This window comes from Hyperolius riggenbachi, chromosome 1 (assembly GCF_040937935.1).
Source record: "Hyperolius riggenbachi isolate aHypRig1 chromosome 1, aHypRig1.pri, whole genome shotgun sequence".
Classification (NCBI taxonomy): domain Eukaryota; kingdom Metazoa; phylum Chordata; class Amphibia; order Anura; family Hyperoliidae; genus Hyperolius; species Hyperolius riggenbachi.
The window spans coordinates 234,658,168-234,679,971 of NC_090646.1; positions in this window are offsets into that span (position 1 = coordinate 234,658,168).

Sequence of the window (21,804 nt, forward strand, 5' to 3'; positions counted from 1 at the left end):
AAGTCAGCAAATACAAAATAGAAGTAATAGAAACAATAGGACGGGTGTAGCACTAACGAGAGGGTGCGGACAGTGCAGACGTGCACTGCGCACACAAAGACCCTAGCTGGCGCTGACTGACGGTGTCCCTATACACAGACTACAGTACAAGTCAGCAAATACACAATAGAAGCAATAGAAAAAAATAGGACGGGTGTAGCACTAACGAGAGGGTGCGGACAGCGCAGACGTGCACTGCGCACACAAAGACCCTAGGTAACGCGGTGACGGACGGTCCCTATACACAGACTAGAGTACACTACAGTACTACTAACTAAACAATAGAAGAATCTAGCTAAATAATAGAACAGGTGTGACTAGATTACAGAGAGCAGATACAGGACAGGTATAGCAGTAAAGCTGGGCCTTGCTAACTACAAAATAGTACAAATCTATCTAACACAGAAGTAGTAGTACAGTAGAGTAGGACAGGTGAGAGCACAGGTAACTAGAGACTACAGCACAGAGCAGGGCAGGCTGCCTTGCCTAGGCACAGGGCCTAGCTGCTGGCTGCAGCACCAGTGACAGTCTTCCTCCCTAGTCCCTAATCACACAAACTAAACTGCCTAAAATACAATTTATCTACAATACAAAGCAATACAGTTGAAGATCAAGTGTTGGAGTGTAAACACGCTTGGTTTAGAACAATATAAATGCACTTGCACACAGACAAAACGCACTGGAGCAGTCTCTCAGTACAGTTAGTCAGTAAGTCGCAAGCAGGACGAGTGAGGCAAGATGGCGTCCGCTATTTATAGAGGGGGGCTTGGCCAGGCTCCTCCTCTGTGATTGGCTGCAGTCAGAGGGCTGGGAGCCCTCTGATTCGCTTGTGAGGAATCGAGGTGACGTCAGACGTTACGCTATCCGAGCTGGTGACGCTATCCGAGCTCGGATAGCTAGGATATCTCCGGATATCTGTTTGCTATCCGAGTGCGCTCGGATAGCATAGCCCGGATAGCTAATACTATTCGAGCTCGGTATTCGAGCTCGAATAGTGAAAAAAGAGCTAGGATATCCGAGTACCTCGGATATCCTAGCTCAGATGAGCACACTGGAAGCCGGTGCCAACTACTGCAGGTACACCACTCCTGCTCGACTGTACTTAAAGAACAAAATAGAAGAAGGCACACAGAAAAGCTTCAAGTAAGCTGTATTAAGATCATACAGTTACAGAGGGTCAGGACACGACATGTTTCGGGCAATGCCCTTCCTCAGGTGTACCGCATAACACCCTCATACTCCACCCACAGGAAGTCACCTGAGCCAGCCGGATCACATGACCACAATAATAAAACATCAAAATAAACAATTCCAAACTAAACACATTCAAACGGGAACTACACAATGTGGTGTCTACCTCAGATAATCCTGAGGATAGCTCACCCCCTTATCATAAAGTCCTTATGTCACATTCTTCAAAAGTTCATCAATATGCATATGAGTTCCTGTACGAGTAATAGGAGGCGGTCAACATTCTGTACCTACAAAAAGAGCACAATCAGAGGAAACATTTCAAGCTCAGGCACTCATTTAACCCATTAGGGTCAACACAGTTAAACCTCCTTATCCATTTGGCTTTACATTGTGACAGTTTTTTCTTTCGATCTCCACCTCTTGAGAATGCAGGAACACTATCAACAACAAACCACCGAAGCTGTGCTGCGGTGTGTTGTTTTTTCAGGAAATGTTGTGAGACCGATGACTCATATTCCTTTTTACCTGCTGCAAAGTTGGATATATCTCTTTTATGTTCCTGGATTCTTCTCTTTACCTCCCAATCCGCCTTCCCGATTTAGACATAATCACAGAGACACTTGAGCCCATACACCACGTATGTACTCAAGCAGGTGTACCTTTCCCTAATGGGTACCCTCTCACCGGTAGACGGGTGGGAGATAAAGGAGCCTTTCAAGATTGCATTACAGCAATTTCAGCTGAGACAGGGGACTATCCATCTCCTTTGTGGTGGGACCCAACTGCTCGGACGCTTCTTGATGTCAGTCTTACTAACCCAAGTTGCGTATGGATCTCCCTCTAAGGTGGGCAAACACCGGCGGCTCCCAGAAGAGTTTCCTAAAATCGGGATCCTGTCCAAGGATCGGCCAGTATCTCCGCACCACGGACCTGATACGCCCAGAAAGAAAGCCAAAATCGCAAACAAAGGGGATTCTGTTAGAACCCTGCTTCACTTTAGGTAACATACACCTGTTCCTATCTACAGCCCTTACTTCATCACTGACTCGCTGAAGGACACCCTCATCATAACCTTTCTCAGTCATCTTTATGATGAGTCTTTCAGCTGCCTCATCATAATCCCCAATCCTTGAGGAGAACCGACGGGCCCTAAGAAATTGTCCCTTAGGGATACCTTTTTTCACCGACGATGCATGGAAACTATCGGTGCGCAATGAATGATTGCGCTTCGTAGGTTTCTGAAAAAGTTTAGTGCGTAACTGGCCACCCTCAATAAAGATGGTTACATCCAAGTAATTTATGGATTCCGTTGAATATTCCGCCGTAAATTTGATGGTTGGATGAGACAAATTTGCCTCCTCTACCATTGTTTCAAAAAGTTCCCTGGATCTATTGCAAAGGATGAGGATGTCGTCAACAAATCGAAAAAAACGCACAATCTGTTTCTTGTAATTCTCATTATTGATGAACATGTCAGGAAGACGTAGTGGGATGTGGGTGTCAAAAACACCCTCTAGTGAAAAGATACAGGAGACAAAAGTGGGAGCCCAATAGTGTAGTATGTCAAAAACAATTGAACGTAATAAAAGTAAGACACTACTTACAAAGGTGGGTTGCAGAGGGGCAACCGACCACAGGAAGCAGGTGGAGACAACAAACCCGACTCCACTAGGGGTGGTCCCTAGGGACCTGGATGCGGTCGCTCTCCTTGGTAAAAGAAAGGGGACAGATATCCGCCGTGGTCGAAGCCACGTGTGGTATGTACCCACCCCTCAGACGGGTGAGGTAAGGGGGTATGATTGCACAATAAGGGCATAAGAGGCGCCCTGGTGTAATAAAAGCATCTAAAAACAGTTTAAAAACGGGAAATAAATTTGAGGTGGTTTACCTCAGTGACGAAAAAATCTTTGTATTTTACAAAGGTTTTTATTAGTAGCACAGGCAACGCGTTTCGCGGGTCAGAGCCCGCTTCCTCAGGCCAATAACAGTGCCAAACTAAATGACAGATTCAGCAAAGGGAGCCTCACTTTGCTGAATCTGTCATTTAGTTTGGCACTGTTATTGGCACTTAAAGATTTTTCCGTCACTGAGGTAAGCCACCTCAAATTTATTTCCCGTTTTTAAACTGTTTTTAGATGCTTTTATTACACCAGGGCGCCTCTTATACCCTTATTATGTCAGGAAGACCTCTCACCAGGACTGCAGACATCACCATTACTGTTTGGCAGGGGCATGCTGTTAAAAGACGCCACTAAAATCTGAAAAGAGGAAAGGGTCATGGGGAAAAAAACAGGGTTGGAAGGGGGAGCTGGGAAAAGAGATAAGATTACCTGCAATCAAGTTAATCTAAATTGCCTGGAGTTTGCTTCTCTGCTCACTACAGAAGTCGGCTGTCAGCACCTGTATCACTGGCTTCTGCAACAGCAGACTGCGCTGCATTATTGATTATTTACTCAGATCAAGACAATAAATCAATAGTCCAGGACACTCTGGTATTACAGCAGCCAGTGCACATGGCTACTAATGACCGGCAACTTCTGAAGCACTAAACACATCCTGCCACATCCCCCTGCTAATGTCCGAGCTGCAGCACAGCAATAATTCTTTCTACTCACCCTGCTGCTCTGCACATTCACTCACTGCAGGCTGTGTGTAGCGAGTGAGGAGACACATTTGCCTACGGGACAGAAAGGGGTAGGAATACTACATCTAGTGCAGAAAGTAGTACAGCCCCTGCACTGCCTTCTGCTATTTTCACAAATGTTGCCCAAACTATGAGAAAAAGTCCCAGGTGGAAGAACACAGTGGCTGAGCACCACAGCGGCACCCCTAGCCATGGCTACACCTGGTGCTGTGAGCATCTGCAGCCTTATGGTAGGTATGCCACTGGTAAACATATAAAAATAAAAAGTATGTTGCTCTCAGAGAAAAATCAGCCATAAATTACTGTTCTCCTATGTTGCTGTCACTTACATTAGGTAGTAGAAATCTGACAGAAGTGAGAGGTTTTTGGACTAGTTCATCTCTTCATGGGAGATTATCAGCAAGACTTTTATTTTTTATAAAGACATTCCCTGAATAGCATTTATACAATGATGCTGACCAGGTTCCCTGCTCACTGCACTTTTGTTGGCAGTTGGACAGAGCAACTGCCATTCACTAAGTGCTATTGAAAATAAACAAAACCCTGAGAATTCCCTATGGAGAGATGGACTAGCCTAAAACCTGTCGGTAATGCCAGATTTCTACTACCTACTGTAAGTGACAGCAACATAGGGGAAAAGTAATTTATGGCTCATTTTACTCTGGAAGAAATGTTCTTCTTATGTGTTTACATGTATTTTACATCTTACAATTTTCGTGATCATGGTCCTTTAATAAAACCATGTCCAAAAATTAAATGATGAGAACCCAAATGTTTGTTTGTTGATTGACTCCGGAAAATGACCCACAGTTACATATTTGTGTGTCACCTGAGGCCATTAGGCTGCAGTAATCCAGAAGAAGACAAGGTAAAAGGGAATGGCTGAAGTAATCACTAGACAGATGCAAGGTCAATCAGGCCAGGGTCAATGCAGGCAGCGTTCATGCGAATCCTTTCAACAAGCCGGGTCGGTAACAAGGTATCCAATACAGAAGCGTGGTCAGTTACAAGCCGAGTTGGTAACGGGTATCCAATCTAGAAGAAGATTAGTCAAGAGACAGGCACAAGTCCTCAGCAAGACAAGCACTTGGTGTGAGCGCAATCTCAGCAACAAGCCTAGCATAGGCTATCACGGGCGATAACTGAGGGTGCTCACCTTACATTTATACTAGCACTAAACTAATCAGAACTAAGGAATCTAAAATGACCAATCCACAGAGAGCATGTCAGCAGATCAGCTTACACACTGTGCGCGCACGTGGTCATTGTTTACAGCGGCAGAGCGCATACTGAAAGCGCGTTCGTCGCTTATCCAATGGGAGCTGGGCGCCATGCGCTCCAGTGACGTCAGAGACAGGCTGAGACCCAGAGGCTTGCACCTCAGCATGGGTCTCGGCGTTCCGCCGCCATGAGCGCCCAGTGAATCTTAAACATACTGTATATAATTTATAAGAACAAACAAAAAAAAACATATTCTCTTTTTCCATGTTACTAAATTGAGTACTGCTTTATGTGTTCCTCTTGGTATAATTTTAGCTAATTTCTTCTCCAGATAAAATCTGATACATGTCCACACCATTCCCACTTTACTAAAAAAAAAAAAAAGAAAAAAAAAAAAGGTTTTGGATGGAGATCTATTTTAAAGTCATCCATTAAAATAACATGAATGTACTCTAACCAATATAGAATACTAAATAGCCATGAGCAGACGTACAGAGAATTGCAGCATTGCCAGCTGTTTCAAACAAGTACGGCACTTCAGCTGGACCAAGTGCTTGCAGGAGATGAAGTGCTTTGTCTATGCGAAATACCCCTTTGCTATACCTCTATTCTAGACCCTCAATTTTTGGCATTTTTTTTTTTTAATCCTTTACTGCTGGTGTTTTTATGGATGATTTTAAGTGGATTACAAGTACAAGTGGATGTTTAATATTTTTAGCAGTTGGCATGCTGAATTATCCTCTTTTGCAGCAATTCCAGCTCATTAAGTGTGTGCTCTCTTGAAGTACCCAAGTTCCTAATGAGGATATCTTGTTCTCTGAAGTTGCGCTTGTAATTAAGCTCTGTGCACTATCTGCCAATGGGCTTCATTACATGCTTTATGTTTTCACTTAGTTTAATGACTGGCAGCAATCATTTTTATCTATAGATGTGCCAAAATAAAAAGTAAAAAAGCAATCTGAAAACATAAAAAAATGTAGGAAATATAATTCTTTTAATTTTATTTCCCTTTATATATATAGCAAGCTATTTTTATGCCCACTGTAAATAAAACCCATAAATAAATATATAGCATTCACCATAGTGAGCACAAATAACATGATCTGCAGTGATCCTTTATAAAATCTGTAGAGTTCAAAGCGAATGTGCAGCCAATGTGCACTGCAGATGGCAGAGTGAGCAGATCACGAAAAACACTGAGATGCTCGCTCAAATCATTATTTTATTATAAAGACTTTTTTTCACATTGCATTAGATAATGTGAGAGAAATGAAACTGATCAAATAGATCCTGGAAGCTTAAAGCTTCCAATAGTAGTTTTATGTGATAATGAGTCCACAGCATCTAACCTATCCCTTGGGATATTATTCCCTGAATTGCTAGGTGAGGTCACTTATCTTCACTGTTGTGCTTTTTTCATTGTTTACTTCCGACCACAATCTTGGCATGCTCTGCTGCACTTTGATTGCAATTCATCCTCTTTTTTTGCACAGGTTCACTAGCTATTAAGCTTATGATTTTACTAGAGGAAGGAGTAATATTATATGTTATATTTATTAGTAGTACTCACTATATGCAGTGTATTTTTGCTACTGACCTCAAGCATTTGCAGTATTTGATGTCCCTGACAGATAATCCCATCACTTCTTTATGTACAGTATTTTTGTATAATACTGACAATTCTATAGAGTAGTTTGGTAGTTATTTTTATTACTAACATCAGATCATTTGATATTAAGGGGGAAGGTTGTAACCTTCTTTTTAAAGTAGTCTTTGATTTTAAGTGATTTTCAAATGTCCCTTGGAACTGATGGCAAGGCATTGTCCCAACTAAATACAACAGTGACCTTATGTTTGACTTCTGACTTCTGAAGTCTGGTCCTCATTATAAGGCTCCTTCCTTGATATTTAATTGTGACTGTGACATATGTGGCCAGATTTCAAATTTAGCTATGTGGTAAATGCCAGGTATAGAGTAAATGCTACTTTCTAACTCAATGTACTGTTCCTATTGCACACAATGCAATTCTTTCCTTGGACCACATGCAATTAAAGAGAACCAGAGATGAAGCACCCTCATGTATTTTATTACATTTATCAGTGGGAAAATGACAGTAAACACCTACCCTGCTTTTAATTTTATTCTTCTCTGCCTAATCTGTCTGTTATCAGCTGTGATAAGAATCCCCGACTGAGCATACATCTGTGTGCATTGTGCAGCCAGTCATTATCTACTGTATGCAGTTTAATTTCTATGAGAGACACTTCCTACAGGCAGCCACACAGCATGCCAGAATAATAAAGTTGGAAGCACACAGATGAAAGGCTGCAAAAGCCCTGCTTGTCTATAGTCTCATAGAGGCTAGACAGCACATCCAGAACAGCTTATAACCTGGAAGCAGAAGGGATATGAGCCGGCGGCCATATTGGATATTTCCTGGAGCAATAATGGATAAAAAACACTCAAAAAGGCACACCAGAGTGGCGAAATCATCAGGTAGAGCATTTATTCTTTACAATCTATCAACTGATATGTTTATTTTGTGTGAATCGTTCATCTCTGGTTCCCTTTATATATATATATATAAATATATATACATACATATATATATATATATATATATATATATACATATATATATATATTTATATGTATACTGTGTGTGTGTGTGTGCCACGATCACTCAAAAACGCCTTGACCAATTTAAACGAAACTTCGTATACAGATCCATTACTACCTGGGATAATGTGTTCTGGGGGTCTCGTGAACCCCCCCCCCCCCCACGCCCCTGCACACCTGGTGAGAACCACAAACAGCCAATCAGATTTCACCCTTTCACATCAATGGGAACATTTTAAAAGGCTGCAGTTCTCACAGTAATAAAGCCCTTAAACTAGGCACAGCTCAACTGGTCACTTGATGACCAAGGTTAAATACTTAGGGAAAGTGGACAGTGAATAAAACAGCCAATCATTCATTTTACATGGCAAAATTTAACCTGTAACCATTCTTACACTATTAATAGCAGGGTTGTCAAACTTGGCACACTTGCTCACTGGGTGACTGGGATTAATATTCAGGAAAGTGGGTGGAGTCTAAAACTGCCAACAGTCAAAATTCATCTATCGATTTTGGAGGGGAATATTTAAATTGCCACCATTCTTACCCTGTTAATGGCAGAGGCCTCAAACCTGCTACAGTTGTTCATTGGGTGACTTGGGTGCAAAGCCACTAAAGGGTGCAGAGCCACAAACAGATTTGTTTGATTGATTTGAGGGGTTACAAACTATTTGAGGGGTTACTAAGAGATACTATACATGACTTCATAGTAGAAAATAATCTTATTTCTCAGCATCAACATGGGTTTACTAAAGACAGGTCCTGTTTGACTAACATGCTCAGCTTTTATGAGGTAGTGAATGCTAATATGGATATTGTAAATGCTGTAGATGTGATATACTTGGACTTTGCAAAGGCCTTCGACACTGTTCCCCACAAAAGTCTGGTGCAAAAGTTGAGGATGCATAGACTGGGGAAGAGTCTGTGTTCATGGATAGGGAACTGGCTAATGGACAGAAAACAAAGAGTTGTGGTCAATGGATCGTACTCAAAATGGGAGACTGTTAGCAGTGGGGTCCCACAGGGGTCTGTTCTGGGTCCAGTGTTCTTCAATTTATTTATTAATGACCTAGTAGATGCAGTAGTGAGCAATGTTGCTATTTTTGCAGATGATACAAAATTGTGCAGAATCATCAACTCTCAGGAAGATAGTGTCATATTGCAACAGGATCTGGATAGGATGGCTATATGGGCACATACATGGCAGATGAAATTCAATGTTGACAAATGTAAAGTCATGTATTTTGGACGTACTAATGGTCTAGCACCATACAAAATAAATGGGATACAGTTGGGGACATCAAACTTGGAGAAGGACTTAGGAGTACTCATTGACAACAAGTTAAATAATCGTACTCAATGCCAAGCAGCTGCAGCTAAAGCTAACAAAATTTTGGGATGCATTAAAAGGGAAATAAAAACTCGAGATGCTAGCATAATATTGCCCCTGTTTAACTCTCTAGTAAGGCCACATCTGGAATATGGAATTCAGTTCTGGGCACCACATTACAAAAAAGATATTGCAGTTTTAGAGCAGGTGCAGAGACGAGCAACAAAATTGATACGTGGGATGGAAGGTCTCACTTATCAAGAAAGGTTAGATAAACTGGGTTTATTTAGTCTAGAGAAAAGACGCCTTAGAGGGCATCTAATTAACATGTATAAATACATCAGAGGGCAATATAATAGCTTGGCGGATGAACTTTTTGGCCCTAGGCCTTCTCAAAGGACTAGAGGACATGATCTGCGCATGGAGGAAAAACGTTTTAGCCATTTATTTAGGAAAGGGTTCTTTACAGTTAGAGTGATTAAGATGTGGAATGCATTGCCACAGGAAGTCGTTATGGCAAACTCTATACCTGCATTTAAAGGGGCTTAGATGCTTTCCTTGCGTTGAAAGACATCCATGGCTACAATTACTAGGTAATGCCTAATGATGTTGATCCAGGGATTTTATCTGATTGCCATCTGGAGTCGGGAAGGAATTTTTCCCTTTAGGGGCTAATTGGACCATGCCTTGTAAGGGTTTTTTCGCCTTCCTCTGGATCAACAGGGATATGTGAGGGAGCAGGCTGGTGTTGTACTTTATACTGGTTGAACTCGATGGACGTATGTCTTTTTTCAACCAAAATAACTATGTAACTATGTAACTATGATTTCAGCCATTCTGTTAAAGGACTTACGAGGACTGTTTTGTAAAAAAAACATAAAAAAAGTTAGATACCTGTGTCTGTTTGTAAGGCACGGAGGACACCGTCCGCGCCCTCCGTGCCATTCCGCCAGGTCCCTGCTGCACAATATCCCCCCGAACGTCCCCCGACAACGCGGCCCGGGTCGGGCTCTCCAGCCTGTTCAAAGATGGCGGCCGGAGGTGGCCGCGGCTGCGCAGTACACATAGCCGCGAGTGCGGCTGCGCAGCTCTAAGGCCAACCCCCCCGATCCACGTAACAGTAGCGTGGATCGGGGGTTGGCCTTAGAGCTGCGCAGCCACACTCACGGCTATGCGTACTGCGCAGCCGCAGCCACCTCCGGCCGCCATCTTTGTACAGGCTGGAGAGCCCGACCCGGGCCGCGCCGTCGGGGGACGTTCGGGGGGATATTGTGCAGCGGGGACCCGGCGGAACGGCACGGAGGGTGCGGACGGCGTCCTCCGTGCCTTACAAACAGACACTGGTATCTAATTTTTTTTATGTTTTTTTTTACAAAACAGGCCTCGTAAGTGGCAGGGTTCTCAAACTTGGCACAGTTGGTCACTGGGTGACTGGAATTAATATTCAGGAAAGTGGGTGGAGCCTACAACAGCCAATCAAAATTCACCTATTGGTTTTCAAGGGGAATATTTAAATTGCTGGCATTCTTACACTGTTAATAGCAGTGACCTTAAACCTGGTACAGTCGATCATTGGGTTACTGGGGAGTTCAAATTCAGAAAAGGGGGTGGAGCCACAAACAGAAAATCATTTGAGTGATTAACTGCTTCCATTCTCACATTATTGATGCCAAGGACCCCAAAGCTCAAAAACATGGTCACTGAGTGACTGTGTGTCAAGAAGATTATGAAAAGTGGGCAACCAAAACAACCAAATAAGAAAATTTAAACTGCAGCCATTCGCAGGGTTCTCAAACTTGGCACATTTGCTCACTGAGTAACTGGGATTAATATTCAGGAAAATGGGTGGAGTCTACAACAGCCAATAAAAAAATCACCTATTGATTTTCAAGGGGAGATTTAAATTCCTGCCATTCTTACACTGTTAAAGGATACAAGAGCCAAAAGACCTCTGGTAAAAAGTGAAGGTGCAGTGGGTAGGTGGGTATAAGCAAATATTTTCCGTGACTCCCATTCCCCTCTGTCACCTGCCGTTCTCCTACGCTCAGTCCCTTTATTCTCGGTGACTCCAAACCCGGACATACTGCGCTGCTCCCTTGTGGCCGAGCAAAGTGTTTCACGCGCGTCGCAGTATTTCCAGGTTAGGAGTCGCCTGAGTTGCCGAGGATAACGGGACTGAGTGTGGGGGAATGTCAAGTGATGGAGGGTAACGGGAGGCGCATGAATTCTTTACTTATACCCACCTACCCACTGCACCCTCACTTTTTACCAGAGCCGCAGGTCCTCACTGAGCACCTTTGTCTTAGCCATGACTGTCCACAAACCAACTGCAGAGAGATGCTGCAGAGTTGAACAAAAGAGCTGTTCGCAATTATTCAGGGTAATTAGGATGCTTTAGAACATCTTGGACTATTTCGAATGGTATAGAACTTTAGATTTTCACGCAGACTGTGACAGTTTGTAAAGGGTATGAATAATTTTGGACTGGACACTTTTTGATCAAATGTAAATAAAAGCTGAAAAATGTTTTTTCCACAATAATTTCACTTGTACACCATCTTATTATCTTCTGGGAGACACCTATGTAATTTCCCATAAAAAAAATTACTTGCTGGTTTAATAAAAGTAACTTAAAGGCAAAATTTGCCAGGGAAATTAATAATTATGGACAGCACTGTAAATAGTATTATCCTGATTCAAAAACTTCTTGATATTTCATCAAAGTGATCATGTCTGCTAAAAACAATGACTTATGTATGGTTACCTCAATCTTCTCTTTTTCTTTTGTGCAATCTCGCACATGATCACTGAGTAAAAGCTGGATGGCTGCTTATGCAATGCTTCATTGGCCGGTACAGATCAGTGATGCCATTATAGGCACAAGGAATTAGTTGGCATATTTTTCACTATTAGTTATATGATGATCATTTATAGCAAAGGAATGAGTGGAACTTTTTTGTTTTGTTTCTTACTCAGATTCTTTATTAAAATTAAAAATTTGCCACTTTAGAAATGGTAATGTATTTATTTATTTATTTATTTTTGCTCAAGCCTAGGGATGGCGATAAAATAACAAACGGCCATTTGTAAGACAACTGTAGAAACAGTAAGGCTATGGAACCATTTGAAAGTGCTTATTTGAATGTACAACATTTGAATTAGTAAAGAGAGAAAACAAATATCATCATTTTTAAGGTACCTCATATTCTTTTTGAGCTGACCGAATGGACGATATACAGTTTTTTTTACGGATTTCTAATGTACAATGTAAGCTATATGAATTGGTATGACGCCCACTTTTTATGTCGGTTTTTGTTATTATATGATGCCTGTTGTACATGCCATATATGCTTGTGCATAAGCCAAGTTTTTGACACCCAAAAAAGTGGGGTCCTGGCTTATACTCGAGTCATGTGCAGGTAGAGACCCCCACGAGAGCAGCAACCATCTAAATATGGTGAGTGGAGCTGAGAATTTTTGTGTCCCATTCTGTCCCGTTGCTATGTGCTGTATTGTGTGGGCAGATTATCAGCAGCTGTGAGCAGTTCAGGCTGTGGGCATTGCAGGTAGTTTGGGCTGTGGACAGTGCAGGCTATGGGCTGTGTGGGCTATGGGCATTACACCCCTCCCCCCTCCATTCTGAGCAGAGTGGCATGTATACCTGTGTCCCTCCCACCGAGTGTCCCAATCAGGAGGGATATGCAGAGGCGTGCCTGATCCATTCTGCCAGAATTACTCTCCTCTGTACTTGTTAGTTGCACCCTTATTGCTATGACGCCATCTAGTAGTGACACCTCTAATGATGTGTGCTGCCCACTGCAGGGGAGATGAAGATAGACAGGCTAGAGGGATATTAATGCAGCACAGATTAGTACTGTATATGTTGAGAGGGACACCCCGGGGGGACATAGCTGTCTGCTTTCATAGTAAGAAACACTTTTGTTCTAACTTAAAGAGACTCTGTAACAAAAATGTCATCCTTTTTTCTACCATCCTACAAGTTCCTAAACCTATTCTAATGTGCTCTGGATTACTGCAGCACTTTCTACTATCACCGTCTCTGTAATAAATCAATGTATCTTTCCCCTGTCAGACTGCCTTGTGTCTGGAAGGCTGCCAACTCTTCCGTGCTGATCTGTTATGCACACCCCTCTCCAGGCCCCTCTATGCACACTCCAGTGTGTGTGTTATTTACATAAGCCAGCAGCTTTCTTATCAGTGAACGAAGAGAGCTGGATCAAAATCCTCCTCTGTTATGCTGAATACACACGTTGTGATTTCCTGCGCGATTCACAGGATCAATTCGATCGATTCGATTATTTCCAACATGTTCAATCGTGTTTCGATGGATACAGCCGTCGATTTTGCATACTTAATATGAAAAATCGATGGCTGTATCCATCGAAACACGATCGAACATGTTGGAAATAATCAAATCGATCGAATTGATCCCGCAAATCCCGCGGGAAATTGCAACGTGTGTATGCAGCATTAGGCTGTGAAAGGAGCTGGCTGACACATACTGAGGAATTACAGACAGGGCAGAGCTGTCTGCAGGAAGAAACGATCAGCCTCACAGCCTGTCACTATTCAGTGCATGAGAGCTGCAGGGGACAGAAGGTAAACACACAATTGATCTCTTGAGATTTAAAAAGAAAGTTGTATACAGCCTGCTTGTGTATGGATGTATTTTCTATGTGTGGACATACTGTACATCAACCTACTTCCTGTTTTGGTGGCCATTTTGTTTGTTTATAAACAAACCTTTTAAAACTGTTTTTGACTACTTTTAATACGGCGGTGAGCGGCGAAATTGTGACAGAGGGTAATAGGAGATGTCCCCTAATGCACTGGTATGTTTACTTTTATGCGATTTTAACAATACAGATTCTCTTTAACCAGTTCGGCCTTTCTGGACGAGCTTTCTCGTCCAGAAAGGCACTGCTGTGTTCCCTGCGTGGTGCGCGCGATCGGGCGCGCGCCCGCGCGCGCACCCGCCGCCCGCCGCTAGCCCCCCGATCAGTGAATGGGAATATAATTCCCATTCACCGATCTGACTTCCCCGCAGAAATACCGACGCTTTCTCTCCAGAGAGCGTGGTATTTCTGCCCCCCAGGAAACAACTCCTCTGAATTTTAGTTCCTGGATGCGACATAGTTCGCATCCAGGACTTTGCTCACTGTGGCCATCTTGTGGCCAAATAGTAAACTGCACCCACATACATTTTTAATAAAACAATTACATTATTTTACATTAGAAAATAGCAGTTTCCCTCCCACCCCAAAAATTACCCACATACATTTTTTTATTTAAAAAAAACAAAAAAAAAATACAATAAAAAAAAACAAAAACAACATAAATAGTTACCCAAGGGTCTAAACTTTTTAAATATGCATGTCAAGAGAGTATGTTATTATATTATTTAAAATTATAAGCCTATAAATAGCGATGGACGCAAATTGAAAAAATGCACCTTTATTTCTAAATGAAATATCGGCACTATAAATTGGGATAGGGACATCGTTTAAACGGTGAAATAACCGCGACAGATAGGCAAACAAAATACATGAGTTTTAATTACGGTAGCGTATATTAATTTCAAACTATAATGGCCAAAAACTGAGAAATAATGATTTTTTTTCATTTCTTTCTTAATCTTCCTGTTAAAATGGATTTAGAAAAAAATAATTCTTAGCAAAATGTACTACCCAAAGAAAGCCTAATTAGTGGCGGAAAAAACAAGATATAGATCAATTCATTGTGATAAGTAGCAATAAAGTTATAGGCGAATGAATGGGAGGTGAACGTTGCTCGGATGCATGAGATTTTCGGCACTGCGGCGCTGAACCGGTTAATAAGTTGATGATAAACACACTTTTTTCCCAAACATCCATTTATATTTTGTGTGCGTGGCTCTTCCAGTGATCCACTAGCTTATTCTTTACTTCACGCACAGATCTACTTTTTCTTCCTCTGTTCTGCATCCTCCACCTTTCTCCACTGATCTGTGTAATTTTTCTGAACTTTCCTCTTCGTTATTTGCTCCCTCCTCTTACTTGCTATATCTAACAACTTTCCATTCCCTCCAGCCTGCTCTCGTCTCCTATCACACTTCTATTACCTTCTCAATTGCCTGTTCTAGTTGCTCCTCTTGCTTGCTTCCTCTGATCTGCTCCCTCCACTCACTCACAGCCTCTGATATGATAAAGCCACCTGTACAGTGCCCCCCCTGATCTGCTTCACCCCGCCTGTTCCTTTATATGATTACTCCAATCCCTCTGAAATTGAACTCTGGATGTGACCCAAACATGTGTACAAAACAGTACCATTATATATAGCTATATAGTATTTGAACAGTTGAAAATGGTTTGTAATTTTGAAAGCCACTAATAGCTGCTGAATTTTGTGCCCTCGGCTTATACTCGGGTCTAGAATTTTTCCCAATTTTTATTTTTTTTAGGTAAAAGTTGGGGGTGGGCCTATTCTGGGGTCGGCTTATACTCAAATATATATGGTATGTGTAGACAGCACAAGACAGCACAAGATAAAGAAATATGTAAATGGTTAACAAAGTTCTTAGGTCTTGAAATGACACAGTGATGTCTGGAGTTCACCTTTAACGCAATTTAACTCAATGTTTGTTTTTATATTTATGCTTAAAAATGCCTTCTATAAGGTCAATTTAGATGTATACTGATGTAGCACTTGGGTCCATTTAAAGAAGAAATGCGTTTGTATACAGCCATCCATCTTGTGTTAACTACTTTTACAATGAAGGCTGTCATTTAATGGAAACAGTATGACTGGACATGCAGACTGCCCAAGCTGCAATTGCCTTCTGTTATGTACCTACTGCAGAAGGTTTCATTCTTCTGCCATCGAGAACAGGTGGCAAATAATGATAAAAACAAATTACTTTGCAAAGAACATTACAGGAATACAAAATGGAGAGAAAGTAACACTGAATAAAATGGTGATCAAGTCTTCAAATCAAAACAACAAACGCCAGTTACCTTCGTTGCATAACCCACATATCCAGTGTATTTCTGCATTTGGATGTTGGTGGGTTTAAGGAGGAAATTCCCTAAGAAGGACTAAAGCACCGTACACAGATTAAATGAAACACTACCAATAATGACTGCTTTTTCTGAGAATCCAGCGTGTGCAGTGATTCTGTCAGGCCTCCCTGCAAAACTGCTGGTCGGGTCCACCCCTCCACCACAAGATCACAGTGAATTTGATTTCTTTCCTTCTTGGGGGCTGACCTGCTGCTCTGCTGGATGAAAGCAACATATACCACTGCTCTGCTCTCCTTGGCATACATTACCTTCATCCAGTGGAGCGACAGGTTCTCACTCCTCTCTTTGCTGTAGCTGCTATACACTATCTCACTGTGGCTCCCTCCTCTGCATGTCAGTTGTGCAAAAAACATGGTGCAGTGCTAATTAATGCACATTTATTAATATATGTTTTTAAAAGAGGGAGGCTGAATAGGGGCTTTAACCTGAAGTGAGAGGCATATGGTGGCTGCCATATTTATTTCATTTACAATACCAGATACCTGTCAGTCCTGCTGATATCCACAGCTGCATTAATGTCTGAATCAAACACCTGAAACAAGCATGCAGCTAATATAATCAGACTTCAGTCAGAGCACCTGAGCTGCATGCATGTTCAGGGTCGATGGCTAAAAGTATTTGATGCAGTGGGTCAGTAGTGCAACCAGGCAGTTTGCATTGTTTACCCACTAAACGACCGCTCCACATCAATTGGCGTGGACGCGGCGGCATCCCCAGGACCGCCTAACGCTGATCAGCGTGCAGTCCTGGGGGCGGAGTTTGCAGGGTATCTCGCGTGCCGATGCTCACACATTCCCGCTTGAATGACGGTGCTCCACTCCGTCATCAGTCTCCCAGGGGCGAAACCGCCATCTATTTACTTAGTACAGCGCTACGATCTCTGGCGTCGCTGTACTGGGGGCAGCCGATCGCTGTGATAGGCTGACGGGGGGAGGGAGGAAAATATAGAAATAAAATAAGGCATTTTATTTTAAAAAAAAGAACAAAAATATTTATTAAAAAAAATCTTCAGATGAGCTTCGAATATATAATCCCTCTGATTAAATCTGTATGACTGGATTTTGGTTAAGATCCATTAGATTGTACAACTGAAACACAGCAACCTAAGAACTTTTGGTACTTATCCGTTAGCCGGGCGCATACGGCAGGTGGCGCTGTTGTAGCGAATTTCGATGCGCTGGGTTGTATCTAATTCCATTCATACTTCAACAGAGTACTGTGTGAATGGAAGCGCCGCAGGTGGCGCTAATTACATTGATACGTTGATAACAATACAGTGTTAATGGCAAGGAATACATTGTATTTGAAGTGGCTGGCACTTTTACATGGAATTCAAATGAAGGCGGCGGCAATGTAACAGATGAAGCTGCCGCCTTCGTCTGTTCTTCTTCTTCTTCTCCCCCTTTGCCCTCCTCTCGCTTCTACAATGCTGGCAGCCTGCGGGGACATGCGTCTCCCCCCAGAGTCGTTCGTCGTGGCAGGGAATCCTGCTTGTTTCCTTGCGACGAACCACTGTGGGGGGGACAGGCGTGCCCCCCCCCCCAGCTGGCAGGGTTGTATATAGTTGAGAGAGGGCAAAGGGGGAGAAGAAGAACAGACGAAGGCGGCGGCTTCATCTGTTACATTGCCGCCGCCTTCATTTGAATTCCATTAAGTGCCAGTGCCGGCCACTTCAAATACAATGTATTCCTTGCCATTAACACTGTATTGTTATCAACGTATCAATGTAATTAGCGCCACCTGCAGCGCTTCCATTCACACAGTACTACATTAACTAAGTATGAATGGAATTAGATACAACCCAGCGCATTGAAATTCGATACAACAGTGCCACCTGCCGGATGCGCCCGGCTAACGGATAAGTACCGAACTTTTTGACCTGGAAATGCTATATGTCAAAAGGTACAGTGGAAAAAGACAACAAATACAGAAGTAAGAGGGCAAACGTTAGGGAAAGAAAACTAGTTTTGAAGTGGGTTTCCTTGTTTGCTGCTTCTTACTAGGAGTGTTCTTACTGCATGATACTGGAGAGGCTGCATCCACTTAGTGGACTGATAGGAACTTTTTTTGTAACTTCCACAACCAACTGACTGACCAGCTGGACAAGAGACACACAAATGCAGTATCATAGCAATAGGGGGTACAGAGGTTGCGACCTCTTTGGGGCCCTTGGGCCGCCCTCAACCACAGTATTAGCTTTTTATTGGTCCTGTGCTGGTAATTAACACTTCTATACATGATTTGAATAGTGGTAATCATTAACAAACTGTTCCCCTTCCCCGTCTTGCACCGCTAACACTGTGGTTGTCCTTGGCAGGTTTTGGTGCACCATATAAATTGTTATGTATAGAGTGCTTGGGGGGGGCATGTAAAACTAGCACTGGGGCCCAAAGCCCCTTAGCAACACCGCTGCACAAATGTGTGGTAGCATGAAGACTGTACATTGTGGAAATACAGAAAGCAAATCTATTTCAGGGCCTTCAGTGTTTAGGGGTTATCTAGAGAATGTTATACCTAAGAGCTGGTTCAGCCTGTCCATTTGCTGCAACAGGCTGTGGTGGTTGACCAACAGAAATACATGTACCTTTGTACCATGACTTTTTTGGCCATTATGTTGGTACAACAGACAACAATCACAGCAGGTATGATTTTTGAGACAGATCTGATAAATGGCTGTGTCAACTGTCTGTACTGTAAAACAAACCTAAGAGAGACCATTTAAGCAGAAAGTTGCTGCAACCTCCGGAACAAATTGTTGTTATAGCCATTACTCCTCTACCCTTCATGTAAAGGTTCCTTTAATTATTACTGTGGGAATTATGTACACAGTAAACATTCTGAGAATATTACATTTAAGTTCCATTGGGGTATATGCACCTAAGTTCGGTAAATGGAACTGTGTGCAGTGAGCGCACTGCAATTTTACCATTACTTATACTGACAGGGTAGCTTGCGTTCCACAGTTAGCACAACACGCATTGGGTGTTGCTAGAGTAATGTGCATGATTCTAGTTATGTTCTTGTTACCTAAGTAACACTGATAGCGCTAATTGTGCAAAGCATGTTACCTTGTCAGCGTAAGTAAACAGTGTCGGACTGGGATGCAGTAAAGCTGAGGTAATCCACTTGCTGGCCAAGCAGCAGTAATTAGGTGTTTCTGCTCACAGTGAAGACTTGCTACAGGTTTATATTGTGAATGATAACACAGGGTTTCTGCTGCTTGGCCGGCAGGTGGATTTCCTCCACCTCCCAGTCCGACAGTGTAAGTACCGGTAAATGTTTACTGAATAGGTCCTTAATGTAAGGGTTTTTTTTATTGCTAAGTCTGCCTCTGATTGTTACTTTTTTGTCTATTTTTACAGGGTAAACAGGTGGCAGGTGCATTTATTCTCTGGAATGGGCACAGAATAGAAAGTCTGAACACAGTCATCTTTTCACCAACAGCAATGCTCTATTTGGTGTTCTTGCAAACTACAAGTCAAACATAAACAAAAACCTTTCCAACGTAACATGCACAAATATAACATAATGTAAATGCTGAGTTTTCAGTCAAGCACACACAAATAGTACCCAATGTTCACTCAGGTTCAAAGATTCTGCCTGTACACTTTGCAGAAACATCTATTTCAGACAAAACTCCAAATCTTGGAGGGGTACTGCTAAAATTGGAATGCACAGTACACAAACATAGATGAGACATGCACATAACATTCTAGCTTTCCTGACGCTGTCCATTTCACTATGGTCAGTAAGTGAATCAATAATATTGAGTTTCTTAGATAACCTGAGTACTTTCCCAGTGAACAGAATCTGAAATATTGTTCATGTTTATTGTGCACCCCTGACACCTCACACATCTGGTGCCTTCTGATGTTAAGAATTGAACTTCCCAACTGGCATAAACAAAACAGATACAGTCAATTATAAAATGTTATAAAGAAATGTAGTTTCTCAGCTGAATAATAGAGCCATTATTGCTAGATCCCTCTGACCCTCATCTAAAGGTAAAAGCCCAGCTAAGACCAAAGCTCAAAAAGGAAAACTGTTATAGTAAATTAAAATAACAGTGTAAATAAGCAGAAGCAGTTTGTTAGACAGAATAGTTTTTTCATTGACTAAATGTGCTTGCAACTGCAGTACAACTTCCTCCTCTCTTTTCTGGACTCAGCTACTTGGTGGACCATCAGGTGAGGCTATCAGGTAAGACTATCTGGCATCCAAGTAAGAAGAACAATAGATAGCTAACTACATTTCCCCAAATCACAACATTTCAGCAGAAAACACATCTCTACATGAGGAGGTGGGATTTTATAGTTTACAGGAAGTAGGTGTAAGATGTCATGCCTGTTATGGCCTGTTTCTACCTAGCCGCATCGCATCACTTCCGCTGGCATCCGCGTCACTTCCGCATCTCCCGATGCGGAAGTGTATGGAGAGGACGGCGGGTGGATGCGTGCTGCATGCTGCAAATTCTCGGATCGGTCTGCACACAATGCACAGAATGGAAACTGTTCCATTGCCGTGCATTGGGCTCAGGACACCCGCAGTGCGATGCGGCTACATAGCTTCTAGTGGAGCTTTCAATGTCTAAACCTGCATGGATAGCTGCACAGCTGCAACTAGCAGAGCTACACAAAGGATTTAGGATTTTTCAATTTGAAATTCTTGTAATTCACACTAATGAGCATGATTATTTTCACAATTTGCCTTGTTCAATATTGGGGATAATTGGGTTTTAATCAACGTTAACACTAGAATTCTTGTGAGCATTCTTGTGAGCAATAACATAACACATCCAAACCACAGCAGTGTCAGTTTGTGACAAGGTGGGTCCAAGAAAACAAATGTGGTTTCTTATGTGGTTCAGGATAGATAAGAATATGCCCCAACCAATTAATCATATGGATTACAAAGATGAAGATGTGCTTTACATAGGCAGAGGAATGTTGTTAGGGGACAGGTGATCTGTTGTCAATGACACCAGTGGTTGACGTGGACTCTAATGGGGTGCAAAGTCTAAGTGGGTACAGGTCCTCACGAGAGCACCCTGTAAAGGATGATGGGCTGCTGCCCCTAGCAGACAAAGAACTACTTTGCTGTCTAGAAGCCCCCAGGTAGTGGTCCCCAGGATTGCCCCACTGAAGGCAGAGAGAACAACTAAGTCCACTGTGGGGGTTGGAGGAGTAGTCAAGTCTCAAGCAGATGGCAGACAAGCATAATCAGTAATCAGGCCAGGGGTTGGGTTACTGCAGGTGGCAAACAGGCTTAAATGGTAACGGGCGAAGAGTCAGGACAAGCAGCTGGTAAACAGGAGTCAGGAATAAGCAGAGTCAGCAACAGGAGTAGTCAAGTCAAGCAAAGTAAGAAACGAGAGATCAACCAGTAATAGTGGCTCTAGCAACCATTAGCAACAAGCTGCTTAAAGGGAACCAGAGACGAAGCACCCTTGTGTATTTTACCATGTATATCAGTAAGAACATTGGAGAAAACACTTACCATGCTCTCTGTTTCATCCTCACTGCTAAAAGTGTCTGTTATCAGCAGTCACAAGAATCCCAGACTGAGCAATTAAATCTGGCTTTGCTGGGAATGATTATTGCTGAGTCATTATAGCAGAGCCACAAGGGGGCAGGCTTGGGCTTGAAATAACACCACATAAGACAGACTCAGCTATAAT